Source organism: Lynx rufus, unplaced genomic scaffold, assembly GCF_022079265.1.
Source record: "Lynx rufus isolate CCGP_SWC_20201006 ecotype Redwood Valley unplaced genomic scaffold, mLynRuf1.p SCAF_7, whole genome shotgun sequence".
NCBI lineage: Eukaryota > Metazoa > Chordata > Mammalia > Carnivora > Felidae > Lynx > Lynx rufus.
Genome location: NW_025814889.1, coordinates 3,521,971 through 3,538,118, shown reverse-complemented (window position 1 = coordinate 3,538,118; position 16,148 = coordinate 3,521,971). Strand labels below are relative to the sequence as shown.

General features: G+C 45.9%; 1 long non-coding RNA gene across 1 annotated transcript in view; it reads right to left on the bottom strand.

Moving 5' to 3' along the window:
- Window positions 1-1,804: 1,804 nt before the first annotated feature.
- The window catches only part of LOC124502138 (uncharacterized), a 31,806-nt gene continuing 17,462 nt past the window's right edge, over window positions 1,805-16,148 (bottom strand). The window contains exons 2-4 of the long non-coding RNA XR_006959855.1: window positions 11,657-12,008; window positions 11,151-11,401; window positions 1,805-2,205 (exon numbers count right to left, since the gene is read on the bottom strand). This is a non-coding gene — a long non-coding RNA (uncharacterized LOC124502138). The remainder of the gene's footprint in view (window positions 2,206-11,150; window positions 11,402-11,656; window positions 12,009-16,148) is intronic.

The window sequence follows — 16,148 nt, the reverse complement described above, 5'->3', positions numbered from 1 at the left end:
AAAAAATTAAAAATAAATAAAAGTAAAAATGTGACTGACATATGATTATCAGTTGCATATCATATAAGAGAGATCACACTGTATTTGCCTGACTTATTTCACTCAGCATGACGTCCCCAAGTTCCATCCATGTTGTTGCAATGGCAGGATCTCATTCTTCTTTACGTCTGAATAGTATCCCATTGTGTATAGACACCACCTCTTCCTTATCCATTCGTCTACCAATGGACACATCTTGGCTATTGTAAACAACGCCGCAGCGAACACGGGGGCACCGATCGAGTTAGTGGTTTTGTTTTCTTCAGATATACTGAATTACTGAATCATATGGCAATTCTATTTTTAATATTTTGAGGAAACTTCATACTGTTTCCCAGAGTGGCTGCACCATTTACATGCCCACCAACAGTGCGCGAGGGTCCCCTTTTCTCCACCTCCTTGCCAACGCTTGTCCTTCTTGTCTCCCTGGTGACAGCCGCTCGGACAGGTGCGAAGAGATCTCTCATCGGGTTTTGACTTCGCAGCCACTCACCGTTCCTTCTGTCTGCAGTGGACCCCACTCCCACAGCCTTATTTCTTCCCTTCCCCCACCTCCTCCTCCCCATATTCAAGGACACATTGTGTCAGTCTCGTTTAGAAGCTCCAGGTTTATTGTCCAACAAATGGGTCAAGGGGGTCCAAATGGATTCTGCTGCTTGACGTAGGGTGGCCTCCTCTGAGATGAGCTGAGCGGAGATCGGCAATAAGCTTCTAGAGGCTCGCTCACACTCGCTAAACTGCTTCTGTTGCTGTTATATTTATTTTTGCTGTGTTGTCCCCGTCTGGTTACACAGTCTCTTTATTTATAATCCTGGAGTGATGCCCGCCATCACTTCTAAGGCACAGTCTGGCCTTTCTTAGTGGGCCAGGCACATGCCCCCTTTCCAGTCTCACCCTAGGATCGCCGCCCTCCCCCCTCCTCAGCCTCGGGGTTGAGCACCATCGAGCAAGGACACAGACCCCTGACCATGTCACCACCTCCCCACCTGCCCGGACAGCTCCAGACACTGCCTTGCTCTCTCCAGGGGCCTCCTGGATTCCGCCCAATGCTTCTCCTGCAGAGAACTGCCCCTAGCTGCCTTCAGTGCCTCTCCTGGATTAATCTCACTTTATTTGAATTTCCTCCATTGGTCAGTCCATTTCAAGCGCACACTTCCATGTTGAATGAAGGAATATATTAAAATGCACATCATTGCAGCATTTAAATTGTCTCAGTCCATTTGAATAGGTACTGATAAAATTATAATAACACAATACACGCATTGTGAACATACTAGAAACCCAATGTAACGCTTATTAGACCAGTGTTACCATTACCTTCAGTCCCTGGACACTATCTGCCCCTCACTTCTCTGAGCCCCCTAATAACCAGCATGGGGGGAGGGATTTGTGACACACTGTGTTCAGGAGGAATATTTTTTAAAGCCGAATAAAATGTGAGAATGCTCTGCATTTCTCATTCTAGAAGAGATCATCCCCAAACCGGGCCCTGAATCCCATTTGCCCAGCCTAACCCAAGAGGGTGGATGGCTGACTGGGTGGGATTCTAAAGGCGATCCATGCGACTCTGCTGTATGCAAGCCAGAGGGCTACAGAAAATTCCCAGGGAATCACTGAGGTGTGGAAATGCCATGAAAGCACTCCAAGGCACTATTAAACTAATAAAGATGATTGAAACCACTCACATGTGCTAGAAAGATACCATCAGTCATAAAATTTTTGCCATTAAAAAATAGAGCAGGCACGTCACAGAAAATTGGTTCAAGTGTTATGATTTAATTTTAATGTTTAAACCGTCTCAGATAATTCGGACATGGTGAGTTTTATTATTGCCATTATTGGAAAGATGAAAAGTCAACACAAATACAGGAATTACTGCATTCCAGGCACTGTTCTAATTACTTGAAGTGGATTAACTCACTTTATCCTCACAAGAACCCTATGAGGTAGGTACCATATGTTGGAGAAGTCAACTGAGGCACAGAGAGATTAAGTAAAAACCGGTGAAGCAGGAATAGAAATGAACATGTTGGCTTGAGTTCCTTCCCTTCTCCACACCCAGGGGGCTCTCGACGAATGGTAGAATAGTTGGGAATGGCCGCTTATCACTTCACCAACTCTGTGTGGCCAAAGCAGGATTGACGATTTGTCAATCATCCAGGGAATCTGGTCAAAGAAAACCCAGTCATAACACTTGACTCCATATTAGATTTGTTTTATTTGCATTATTTCTTGTTGGGGGAGACAAGAATACCAGATTACTTAGGTCAGCTGTTAAAAAATACAAGCAGTAACAAATAACCACGTTACTAGAATCACACCTTTGCAGGCTCTCGGGAAATGGTATGGCTAGATACCCCCGGCCTAACTTTGTCCCAAAGACATCACTGATTCTTTAAGTACACTAAGTTGCAAAGCAGTAATTTAAGAACCAGAGTGCGTGGTCTCGAGCTGGAAAGTCCCGCAAAGAACGCAGAGTCGAGCCTCTGTGTGTCTCCACCATTTGGAGAGACCCTTATCTCTGCCCCATTGTCTTCAGTCAATAACTTGCAAATTTGCTCTTGCAAGTAGCAAGTGCCAAAGGTCCAAAGGACTTCTGCCTGCCTTTGACAAGTGGCTAACTAGTTAACTGACTAATTTCACTTCAATTAAAAGGTACCCCGAATAGCCAAAGTAATTTTGAAGAAGACCAAAGCGGGAGGCATCGCAATCCCAGACTTTAGCCTCTACTACAAAGCTGTAATCATCAAGACAGAATGGTATTGGCACAAAAACAGACACAGAGACCAGTGGAATAGAACAGAGACTCCAGAATTGGACCCACAAAAGTATGGTCAACTAATCTTTGACAAAGCAGGAAAGAATATCCGATGGAAAAAAGACAGTCTCTTTAACAAATGGTGCTGGGAGACCTGGACGGCAACATGCAGAAGGTTGAAACTAGACCACTTTCTCACACCATTCACAAAAATAAACTCAAAATGGATGAAGGACCTGAATGTGAGACAGGAAACCATCAAAACCCTAGAGGAGAAAGCAGGAAAAAACCTCTCTGACCTCAGCCAAAGCAATTTCTTACTCAACACATCTCCAAAGGCAAGGGAATTAAAAGCAAAAATGAACTATCGGGACCTCATCAAGATAAAAAGCTTCTGGACTGCAAAGGAAACAATCAACAAAACTAAAAAGCAACCGACGGAATGGGAAAAGATATTTGCAAATGACATATCGGACAAAGGGCTAGGATCCAAAATCTATAAAGAGCTCCCCAAACTCCACACCCGAAAAACAAATAATCCAGTGAAGAAATGGGCAGAAAACATGAATAGTCACTTCTCTAAAGAAGACATCCAGATGGCCAACAGGCACATGAGAAGATGCTCAACGTCACTCCTCATCAGGGAAATACAAATCAAAACCACACTGAGATACCACCTCAAGCCGGTCAGAGTGGCTAAAATGAACGAATCAGGAGACTAGAGATGCTGGTGAGGATGTGGAGAAACAGGAACCCTCTTGCACTGTTGGTGGGAATGCAAACTGGTGCAGCTGCTCTGGAAAACAGTGTGGAGGTGCCACAAAAAATTAAAAATAGAACTACCCTATGACCCAGCAATAGCACTGCTAGGAATTAACCCAAGGGATACAGGAGTGCTGATACATAGGGGCACTCGTACCCCAATGTTTATAACAGCACTTTCAACAATAGCCAAATTGTGGAAAGAGCCTAAATGTCTATCAACTGATGAATGGATAAAGAAATTGTGGTTTATATACACAATAGAATACTATGTGGCAATGAGAAAGAATGAAATCTGGCCTTTTGTAGCAACATGGATGGAACTGGAGAGTGTTATGCTAAGTGAAGTAAGTCATACAGAGAAAGACAGATACCATATGTTTTCACTCTTATGTGGATCCTAAGAAACTTACCAGAAGACCATGGGGGAGGAGAAGGAAAAAAAAAAGGTTAGAGAGGGAGGGGAGCCAAAACATAAGAGACTCTTAAAAACTGAGAACAAACTGAGGGTTGATGGGGGGTGGGAAGAAGGGATGAGTGGGTGATGGGTATTGAGGAGGGCACCTGTTGGGATGAGCACTGGGTGTTGTATGGAAACCAATTGGACAATAAATTTCATATTTAAAAAAATAAATAAATAAAAGGTATGATTCCATAACTAAATAATCTCCAAAGAAAACAACTTGAGAAAAATCAGAAAGCAGTTTGGCTTAAAAAACAAACAAACAAACAAACAAACAAACAAATTCTGTACATCACCTGAGGAAGGAAGGGGCCATTTCTCTACATTCACTAGAACTCAAACAGTCACAACTGAGTCAATGTAATTTTCAAGCCCCTCATAGAGAAAAAACTTGACGAATGGTTTAATATTCCTCAATAAATCAGTGTATTTAGAGAGTTACTAACACTGTTAACAGAGGTAATAAATCAGCACATTTATTAAGAGATCTCATAAATAACTGGAAACTTCTTAATTATTAATTTGAACAAATTTTAAAATTCACTTCACAGATGTATGACTCACATTAAAATAACTAACGAAGATTCAATCACGCACGTGTATGTTTCCATTCAACAAAACGTTATTACATAGATGAAATGCTCACAAGAGGAAAATAGGTAAGAAATGTTATCCCCCTCTCCTGGAAAATCTTCAGTTAAGTATCTTGGGTGTTTAAGATATGCTCGGCTCATTAAAATTTTATTCATTTGGATTAAAAAAAAAGGTGTGTCTAATGGTCAATGGTGTGATTCATTCAACCGACTCCATGCAGAATTAAGGCAATTTTTGCTGTTTTGTCCACTTATAGCCCAAAACTTCTGACTAAATACATCAATTGTTTTGTCATTCTATACCTCAGCGGGGTACTCTTAAAGTTTCGGTTTTATTCGTTCTCTTCAAAGACCACCAACTCTGGTTCTTTTCAATAGATTAAATGTAATCTGATAGCAGGAAGAGTTTTGGAGGGTCCACATAGAAAAGCAACCACTGTGTGCTACACGCATTGGATGAAACAGAGACGAATAAAGCCGCTCACTTCCCTCCAGGAGATTATAATTCAGTCTGCAGGAATCAATAGTCCTACTCTAAAACAGATTTGATGTGAATCCATACAAGGATCTCATTGCATCGCTGATGTATACCTTTACATCGAAACAAACATTTTTCAGATATGGTCAAGGAAGGATAAGACCTGGCTTTAGAAGTTGTCTTTATCCACAATGAAGGCTTGTTTGGCATCTATTGAGCGAGGGTGTGAGAGCCTCGAGTGGCCAGCCGCTGTCCTTGACGTGCGGATGTGAAGGAGAACAGACCTAGCCCTTCCGTGCGGCGTGGAGTATGTGACAGAATTGAAAGATGAGGGGGTTGAGTCATATCACAACACTTCCTTCTCCACTCAAACTGAGAGATGGGGATCCAGCTTTCTGCTCGGGCACCCCATCCGCGCTTTTCACACAAAAGAGATTCGGCACTGGTGGGGGTGGGGGTGGGGGTGGGGTTCAAAAACGTATGCGGTCAGCCCTTCTCAAAACCTCCCCTTCTCTGTGTGCCCCCACACATCTTGGCCCCACCAACCTCTAGGGTGCCTGATTCGTTTCAAGGGCTACCTGGAAACTCCCTTCCCCTCCCCCAAACTGCAAGAGACCCAGCAGCCTGGGGCCTCAACCACCTCGCTAAAGCAGAAGGACGCCCTTAGATTAGACGTCTATTTTCTTTGAGTTGCAGATGCTTGAACACTCACTCCATCGAACTAAAGTGATGATTTACTAATACAACAGAAGCGGCTAATAGTAGGCACTTGGGAGTCCCAGGCAGAGACACGTGCATTTTACATGGATAGTCTCCTTTTGTCCTCACAGCACCCCACCAGGTGAGGAGCCCTATCATCATGTTAAGTTGGAAATGAGTTTAAGTGGATTAAATCACATGCCCTCGATTGCACAACTGGGAAGAGACAGACAATCCCCATCTGGGCAGTCTGTTTCCAGGCTCTTAGTGTTACTCTCAGTCACACACCGGACTGATGCCCTAGCAGTGACACTGGGCATGTAACAGGTGCTCAGGAAAGTCTGATCCCATCCTCTTTGAACTAGGGACTGCTGAGTGTCATTCGGGACAAACACGGGGCCTCCCAGCTGGTTGTTGGGTCTGAACCATGGTGGAGACGTTTGAGGAAACCCACCCGCACCGTGCCGTGGTCCCCCTAACCCTGACGGACTGCTCAGCCCACAGAAGGAATCACATCTGCCCAGGCACAGAAGAAGGGTTTCCCTTCCACCCACCAAGCGCGATTGTCTAGCTCTCCCTTGTAGGGAAGGTGCTGGAATACCTACCAGAGGTGGTACCCCACTCATCTCTGTCCCTCTTGTCTACAAACCTTTATTTTCTGCCTCCGTGAAGATTTGCCTCTCCCAGCGGGGCTCCCGGGACATGTCTCCTCTCTTGCTAAGGACAAGTCCCCCATGATACTCAGGCAAATCTTTTTTCCTATTGATTTCAAATGATGCTTCATACTTTGATAAGTAGCCTTTAGAAAAAGAATTCATAAACTAGACCTCAGGCTCTAGAATATTTGCCAGTGTCTAGGGAGGGAAAACCACAGGAAGAGTTGGTGTTTTTTTTTTTTAGTTTCTTTATTTTGAGAGAAAGAGAGAATCCCAAGCAGGCTCCATGCTGTCAGCACGGAGCCCAACGTGGGGCTCGATCCCAGGACTGTGAGATCATGACCTAAGCTGAAATCAAAAGTCAGACACTCAACCAACTGAGCCCTCCAGGCACCCTGGCAGGAAGAATTTTATATTTCAGCGATGGTCAGCAATCCATGACATGTCCATAGGCTGTGTTCTTATCTACCTGGCGACTGGTATAATAATCTCTGTCTCTTTCATTCCATGGGATATGAATATTTGATCAAAGGAAAGCAGTAATCAAGAAGGCATGATACTTGGGTTTTGTCTTCATCGTGAAGATTTTGTCTAACCTTAGGACACTAAAAAAAATTTATTTACCGTTTATTCATTTTTCAGAGACAGAGAGAGACAGAGTGTGAGTGGAGGAGTGGTAGATAGAGAGGGAGACACAGAATCTGAAGCAGGTTCCAGGATCGGAGCTGTCAGCACAAAGTCCGACGCGAAGCTCAAACTCACAGACCGCGAGATCATGACCTGAGCGGATGTCGGAGGCTTAACCGACTGAGCCACCCAGATGCTCCAAACCTTAAGGCTCTTTTAAAACCTGAGTCTCGGTCTTCATTCATGAAATGGGAGGTATGACGCATTAACACCTTCCCAGAGTGATTTCTCAGAAAAGATTAGTTTATATGAAAGTTAACAAACATGTCAACATGCTCACCAAACTTCATAAATAAAGCTCCTTCCTTCTTTGAGTTTTTGAGGGAATTGGCAGTAAGGTCATTTTATTCCAATTAAAAACTCCCTCCCACATTCCTACCACCTTGCACACCTGCTGAGACTGTACTCCATACCCTGCCCAACAGAACTCAGCTGTTTGGTTTCGACGGCATGGAGTGGCTGTTCAAACACACACAAGAAATCCAAGACCCCGATGTCCAACCCCAATGTCCAACCCCAATGTCTCTATGTTTGATTCAGGTGACATTGTAGGTAAAACGAAAAGAGGCACGTGATTTTTCAGGTCTAGAATTCTTTGTGCAGTTATATAAGTTCTCGGCAGGATCGTTAGGCCACCCGTGAGAGGGGGTACATTGCACACTCTAAGACGGACGTGTGCAGATCCCAGGCACGTTAATGGTTGACTTACGGATGCCCCGTTACTCCACCCATCCAAAGAAATGGCTCTTTGGTAGCCAACGTAATTTCTCTCCATAAGAACAACACGTCGAAGGTATTTCATTAATGCGATGCTTAACGCTCTTCAGAAAATGTTCATGCAGAGGTTGTTTTATTAGAAAATAGGAAACTCCCTTCCTTCTACCATCCAAGCTTGATGATGCCTGTTCCAAGCCTCGGTTTTCCACGTTGTGGTCAACCCATGTCGACATAAATACCACATAAGTAAAATTGATTTAACTTCTGAAAGAAAGCTGATCTCAGACAGAAGGATCACATTTGCAACATAGAGTCGATCTTTCCAAATCAATGGAGCGAACCACGCTGTACATTTTTTTCCCCAAATATTTCCTTCCCTCCTCTCCTACCTCCTGTAGCATCACAATCAACCAGAGTTCAGAAGACATAAATAGCCAGTCTTCACATCTTTATTTAGGATGCAAATAAAATCTCTACGGATAGGATTTTAAAGAGAAATAATGGCTTATAAATTGTGTTTGCATTTTACGGAGGGAGCTTTCCTTTTGTCAGGAGGGAGTTATTTCTATTGTACAAGTTCAAACACTCTGTCACTTTGAAAACAGATTAAAATCTAATCTCCCTAATGGGAAATTTGATGATCTGACCAGGACACTCTGCCATTTTTATGTCTGGCTCACAACTGTTATCAGCCTCCTGTTTTGAATTCTGGAATTCTGGAATCGCTGGAACCTTCTGCGCGCCATCCAAAGTCTGGAATTTCAAATGACTGTGCGGTGTACTTTTTGAGTGTGTTGGGACCTGTTCTCTGGAACCCTCTGTTAATTGGTGTACATGCGTATTGGGATCAATAACAGAAAAGTAAATGATTGGCATAGTCGTATGTTTCAAGATAGCTGATATTAGAATCCTAATCGAAACCATGGGAATTTAAAGGTGCTGATGTGGGCCGCCAGGCTGAATGTCTTAATATACTTGTTTTGTTTTGTTTTAATTCTTTGACTCTTTGATCACATAAGTTTTAGCATTTTCTGCTGCCCCAGTTCACGCTGGCACTCATTGTATTAATGTGCTCCAGGCATTTTCCCTGTTTTGTTTCTAACTTTGGATTTTCTCCACGTTTTACTGAAAGGAGACACTTGGAGAAATGGCTTGGTACCTGGAAGGTCAGACAGTATGTAAGGTGCTGCAGACCCAGGACTCAAAACAGGCCTCAACCCCATACCTTCGTAGATGGCATCACGTCATCACTCCCGATCATTTTCGTGAGAGCTGATTCCAGGGGACGGTAAGAGATGTCAGTGTTGTTTTTTATACTGTCCTTTGGGTCAACCAAATCTGGGAAACACGGACTAACACAACGTTTAGCAGACTTTTGCAGCAGTAGGAATTCTTAGCCCCCTAAAATATGCCGACACCATTGTGAACGTCCAAGAAAGGAACACAGCATGGAGTTTCTAACTTGTTTCTCCCCCACTGACTCTGAGATGCCCCAAGGGGGGACATTCTTTGCAGGATTGAGCCGTCCTTGCAAGCCAGGTCCGAGGAGCGCTGGGACATGTAACATGGCCTCACAGCCAAGCCCCTGGCCTTGATTAACTTGACCAACGTTGAGCAATGGACTATTTACTTGGCTTTAACTCACCCTTTGAGGGTGTCCATTGAGTCAGGCCCTGTTTTAGACACGGGGGGCCAGAGCTGAGAGATGAGGCTCTCGTCAGGGGTGATGAGGGCAGAGAAGGACCCCATCCCCAAACGCTGGTAGAGGAGAGCCTGAGCCACACACAGAACAGGGAGCACCTCTTCTTGGGGAACATGGCATCCAGTGCTTTCTTCAAAGTTCCCATCGTCAGCGGAGCTGAAGTCCAAAGGAGACACAGGAGGGGATGCAGAGGCACTGCAGGCAAGTGCTGGGAGCAGGCAGCAGACACTAGTGAGCCCAACAGAGCACACCTTCTAGAAACTTCCATGTGGACATCGCCTACTCAGGCAAAGGGCCACAGGGGAGGCTGCCTTATTTTTGTTTCTGCTTTGTTTTTTGAGGAGAGACTGTTGTTTTGTCTGTGTGCTTAGGCAAACGCAGTAGGATCAGGCTTTCTCCGTGCCAGGGTATGAGAGCTGTGGCGATCTGAACATCTGTTTCCACCTCACGGTGAAGCCACGGCAACATCCTTTCTAGTGTTTCCCCCCCTTTAGGCTTCCAGCAAAAGGAGGCAGAACCCCTTTTAAAACCAATATATGTTCATCTTAGATTTTTAAACAGAAACTGAAACACCTTTGATGCCAGGCTTTGCTAAAGCAACTTTTTCTTAATGATATCATTTTGTTTCTTGATGACCACATTCAGGTTTGACTGTGTTTCTCAAAGGACTCAAAAGGTAACACTGAAGTCTTTCAGTCTCTCTCATCTCCCTTTCAATTCTGATTGTGATGTACAAGGGAGAGGGTCACTAGTCCCTAAACAGCACACGTCCATCAGTCAAAGGCTAGAGACTCAGCAGTAGTTAAGAGAACATGGACATAGGGAACTGGGAACGTCTTGCCCACAGAAACCCTTAAGGCACATCTGTTCCTTTAACGTGTTGTTATAGGATGCACAATGTCATTTACAGCTTTGCCTACTCGTTGTTTTAGAAGCGATTTCAAAACAGATTTCTGTGAGTGCTCAGGAATTCATTCACTAGTCCATCTGTATTTCAAAGGAAGATCTAAAAAAAATTTTTAAAAAAAGGGGGCGCCTGGGTGGCTCAGTTGGTTGGGCGTCCAGCTTCGGCTCAGGTCATGATCTCACGGTCCGTGGGTTCGAGCCCCGCGTCGGGTTCTGTGCTGACAGCTCGGAGCCGGGAGCCTGCTTCAGATTCTGTGTCTCCCTCTCTCTCTGTCCCTTCCCTGCTCATGCTCTGTCTCTCTCTGTCTCAAAAATAAATAAAAACACTAAAAAAAATTTTTCAAGGGAAGATCTACGCCCGTACTTCCTGAATAGCTGTGCTTCACGTGTGTCTGCGAAAACGCAGGGCAGAGCTATTCTGTGCTCGGAGAGAGTGTGTGTCCAGCAGGACATTCACAAATACATACAGAACACACATGTGCACCCACACATGCCCACATAGACACACGGAGACATATATACACCCCACACACAGACACACACGTGCACTCACGCACACAGACACATCCACAGTCACACACATACGCACATGCTTACGTGTAAGCACGTACGAACACAGAGATCTATGCACACGCATGCACACAGGGGCACACACAGATTGGGGTGGGGGTGGCGAGGATATGACCTCACCTTTCTTCTCTCTTTACCCAACATTGCAGCCAGCACTGCCCTTGCTCGGGAGGGCTCCCCAGCCGATGTCAACCCCAGTTACTCCGAACGAGGCCCCTGTCGCTGGCATGTTGGAACAGAAGGCAGACAAGCCTGGCCAGGAATGAGAAGCAGGGACCAGGCATCAGACAAACGCCAGCTCGGAGCTTCCTCGTCCAGATCGCAGGGCTCCTGACCACGGAGACGTACCCAGGCTTTATAAGAAGCTCTGTCTTGACTAACGAAGAGGAAAGGTGTGTTAATAAAGTGACTTCTCTGGGGCTGCGACCCTAGAGCTTGACTAGGGCCATCCACACCCAGGGCTGAGCTCTCCCCCAACCAGCGAAGGCTGTGTGGCCCCCGGGACGTGACTGGCTCTGTTTCCTTGTCCACAAAGGGGCAACAGGAGCCCCTGCCCACCTTGCCTCACGGTGCACCCCCGGGCCCCGCCGGCCGGCGCGTCTCCAGTGAGCCCGCTCCCCGCCCACCTTCCAGCCTCGCCTTTGGCCACGTCCCCTGGGACATCGCTCCTCTCCCATTCACGGACGCGTCGCCCATCGAGGCCACAGATGGAGCTTTAGTGTGTGTGTTGAGCTGGGGAGGGTAGACAGGAGAGAAAGCGTCGGGCGTCCCTGTGCTCTGAAGGAAAACACAGTGCTTCCCGGGACAGAGTCCCAGAATTACTCCCCCTGCGGCCAGCTCAGGCCACAGGCATTTTTTGAACCTTCGTCGACGTCCTATGGTTACATGTGGCTGCTCACAGACCCCCTCCTCCTCTTCCTCGTCATTGTCATCAAAATATCAGCAGCGGCTTTCAAGCATTCTTTATCTGTCAGGATCCTGTTAGGACAAGAGCTGTGGTCACGGGGCTTGTGGGGTTTTGTCGGGTTTTTCAGAGCTTTTGTGACACTGAGTCTCCAGGGAAGTGTCATCTGGGGCCAAAGCTGGCCAGGCCCGGGCTCAGGGCACACTCTTCCAGCCAACAGTGGGGTCAAACCTCGGAAATAATTTTCTTAATTAAATTTTTTTAATGTGTATTTATTTTTGAGAGAGAGAGAGAGAGAGAGAGAGAGAGAGAGAGAGAGAGAGGCAGAGTGTGAGCAGGGGAGACACAGAATCGGAAGCAGGCTCCAGGCTCTGAGCTGTCAGCATAGAGCCCGATGTAGGGCTCAAACCCACGGACCACAAGATCATAACCTGAGCCGAAGTCGGTCACTTAACTGACTGAGCCACCCAGGCGCCCCACTCAGAATTACTTTTGAAAGTGAATCCGTCCTACATAACTTGGGCCCAGTCTCTTGAGAGAGTTCCAGCCCTCCAGAATATGCTGGTTTCACAAATGGCTTTTTAATTCCCACTGATGTATTAGGAAGATTTCCAAATCGGAGACCACTGGGAGATAGCTACATTTTTTTTAATGTTTATTTATTGTTGACAGAGAGAGAGAGACAGACAGACAGAGCATGAGCGGGGGAGGGGCCGAGAGAGAGGGAGACACAGAATCCGAAGCAGGCTCCAGGCTCCCAGCTGTCAGCACAGAGCCCGACGCGGGGCTCGAACCCACGAGACGTGAGATCATGACCTGAGCCGAAGTCAGACGCTCAACCGACTGGGCCACCCAGGCGCCCCACCACTGGGAGATATCTAAATAACGCCCCCTGCCTAGGATACCGTCTTCATATTCTAGCCTGGTCTCAGTCGACACGTCACCTTGGAAAACGGGAAGCCACTGACGTTGACAAAGCAGCCCAGCGGGGATGATGGGACGCTCTTCACTGCCCGTTCATTCCTAACTAGAGTGAGAGCTCAAGCCAGTCCTGCTGGTCAATGGTCCATATGGGTGTCCCAGCTGAAGCTCTACTCCACCAGCGAGTCACGGAGAGGAGGCAGCAGCGGGGAATCAAAAGCAAGTGCAACGGGTGCCTGGCTGGCTCAGACGGTGATGCATGTGACTCTTGAGCTCAGGGTTGTGAGTTCAAGCCCCGCGTTGGACACGGAGCCTACTTCAACAAACAAAACCAAGTGCCGCATGGCCCCTCCATGCGTGAGAAGCTGTCTCCCTATGTGTGACTTCCAGTGTGAGCAAGCCAGATGTGATGTCTGCTGTGTGTGAATCACAGCTTTCTTAAAAACTCAAGTTGGGGCATGTGGGTGGCTCAGTTGGTTAAGCGTCCGACTCTTGATTTCAGCTCAGCTCGTGATCTGGTTTGCGAGACTGAGTCCGAGTTGGGCTCTTTGCTGACAGTGAAAAGCCTGCTTGGAATTCTCTTTCTCCCTCCCTGTCCACTCCCCTGCTCGTGCTCTCCCCCCCTCTCTCTCTTTCTCTCTCAAAATACATAAATGAACATTAAAAATGTAAATAAATAAAAAGTCACGTTAACCCCCAACATATATAGCTGTACTTCAGCGGCATATTATCCACAGCGCAGTAACACATCCGTACGCAGGTCAACCTCATTACCAATGTCGTCCTGAACACAAGGGTGACGTTAGGTGGCCGTGTGGGACCTCAGCCCTCCCTGAAACTCCCTGTTAATTTACAAAGCCATTTACATAAATCTTCTTTACGTACAGTTGACTTGGTATAATTTTCCTATCATTAAATTATTCTGTTCTATGCTTTTAAGTTTGTTTTTTTTTAAGTAACCCCCATCCCCAACTTAAGTACATTTTTCTCTTTGGAGGGGCTGTAAAATGGGCAGTGTTTTCATTCCATTCCGGAAGACTGTCTCAGCTTGCAGGTTTTCTCCAATGTTCATTCTGCATTATTCAAACACTTTAAGGTAAATTGAATTGTCCTGATGTAGCCTGAGGTTAAATGTCCACGAAAGTCAAATTGCTTGGGCTATATTCCAAGGCTTTTCATAATCCTGTACCCTTCCCCCTGCAACCCCCTCCCCCTCCCCCAAGTAACAGATACCTTATTTTCAGAGCAGACGCTCCCCTGTGACCTCATGGCCGGGGCATTCTGCTCCTGGGGCTGTGGGCACACCATGCTAGCCGCGAGCCCTTTCACATCTACCCTAAATAAAGGCGTACTCAGAGTCAGATTTCCTCTCCCGAGTTATTTTTTGTTGCTCAGGGATCGAACACCACCACGGTGACAGGAACCACCCACAACAACACACAAAAAATAAGTATATTGAAATCACTTTGTAGCTTTCCCACAGGTCTTGTAGCACGCATCTGCCCTTAAGCTGCTATATTTTCTTAACTAAAGCCTCTTTCCATAAAGAAGACCCCACCTCCACATCTACTAGCCTGCTGTCATATTCAACTTGGACCTAAACAAAGAAACAAAGAAGTCATAAATAAAAATACTGAGTTTTTAGCCACAATGCCTTCGGAGAGGTTGGATTTCTCCGGTGAAAGCAGCCTCAGAGGAAGGCGTGAGGGCTGTGTTCCAGACTCTTTCTGGAAATATTTTCACCTTAGCTGAATAATTACCGTTTTTATGTAATGGTTCAGAATTGGATATTGTTCTCGCGTAGAACCCTTAAATATAAAAAAATTGTGACCTGGATCCCAGGACCACTAGATAGATCTATAAGGTCAGCGACACAATAATATTAAGCATAGATCTCAAAAAATCTGCTAAGTATGCTGAAGTCAAAAGGAAATCGCCTTTTCTTGCAAGAAGGCACAGCAGGTAAAATATATGTTTTAAAACTATTTATACCATGTGCCACTCCGAGAAGAGAGAATTGGTACACGCCATTGATCTAGCCCCGAATCCACACTTTCACTAGCAACTGGCCCCAAGAAAGTCACTAAACGTCATTAAGTTCTGTATACTCTTCTGTCTTAGGGAGATGTGAATACCTCTTAAAGGTCCACGCTGCTCTTGGACATTTATTTCCTTGAGATAAAGAACCTGAAAACACTTTGATAATCGCATTCTAATGCTTCACGTTCATTCCTAAAAATCTTCACATCATGCCTAGAAAGAGGAAATCAGCACTGAGAAGACGAAGCGAAGTTGCTCCCTTCGAGATGTCGAGACTTCCCTAACGTCAGTGAGCGTCAATCAAATGGGCTACAGAAGGAAGATAATTCGCGGTGTCTGTGAAGGCTCTTCATCATGACCTAATTTCTCTCTCAAGTACACGGCCGTGTGTTCTCACCAGGATACCTCAGCGTTTCATCTAGACTTTCCCTCTCTTTGAAGATCACAGGGAGATGTTCCAGCTTGAGCTTCAGCACATTTGGGCAACTATCTAATCAGGGTGGCTGGTAGGTTTCCATCGCTACCTTGATAAACAAGAGGGGGAATAGCTGGATTTCCCAGAAACCAAGGCTGATTAAAATAAAACGCTTAGCATTCTTCCTCTCCAAACAAAGGCCTGCACAAAAGAAACGGTGTTTTCAGAAGGAGAAGCCACATCAGGCCAGGCTGTCGGGAGAGGGAATCCTACGCTGTGTGCCTCCCATGATACCATATTACTCTTGACTGATGTTCGTCTTTTCCCCCTGCGTTCCAGGTTTAACAATGCCACAATGAAGGGTCTCGTAGTTGTGATCCACACCGAACACTGTGTGTACCGTAATCGGCCAAACGTGGACCAAGGAACGGAGTCGCTGCTTGAGAGAGAGAGATGAACAGGAAATTCAGATATTGTCACACCAGAAGCATAGATGCACACAGAGGGAATTCAAACAACTTCACATCATAGGCAGACAAAACCTGACGCGTTCCAAGAAAGACAAGGCCTTAGTTGTTTGTTTGTTTGTTTGTTTGTTTGTTTCGAGGTGGGGGCAGAAGCCCGTACATTGTCAGTTAACTCTAACAGTCTGCCTCTCTACCCTCGTGACGGCAAGGCCTAGAAACGATGGGTCATCCTCCAAAGCCGACAGCTGGGTGACACACACAGATTCTCTAGGACGTCAGCCTTAGGTGCTTTGAGCAGGATTCGGAAATGAACGTGCTATTTTTTGCGCAGTGCGATAAATGCTGAAGGCGCCGCAGAATCGTAGAATTGC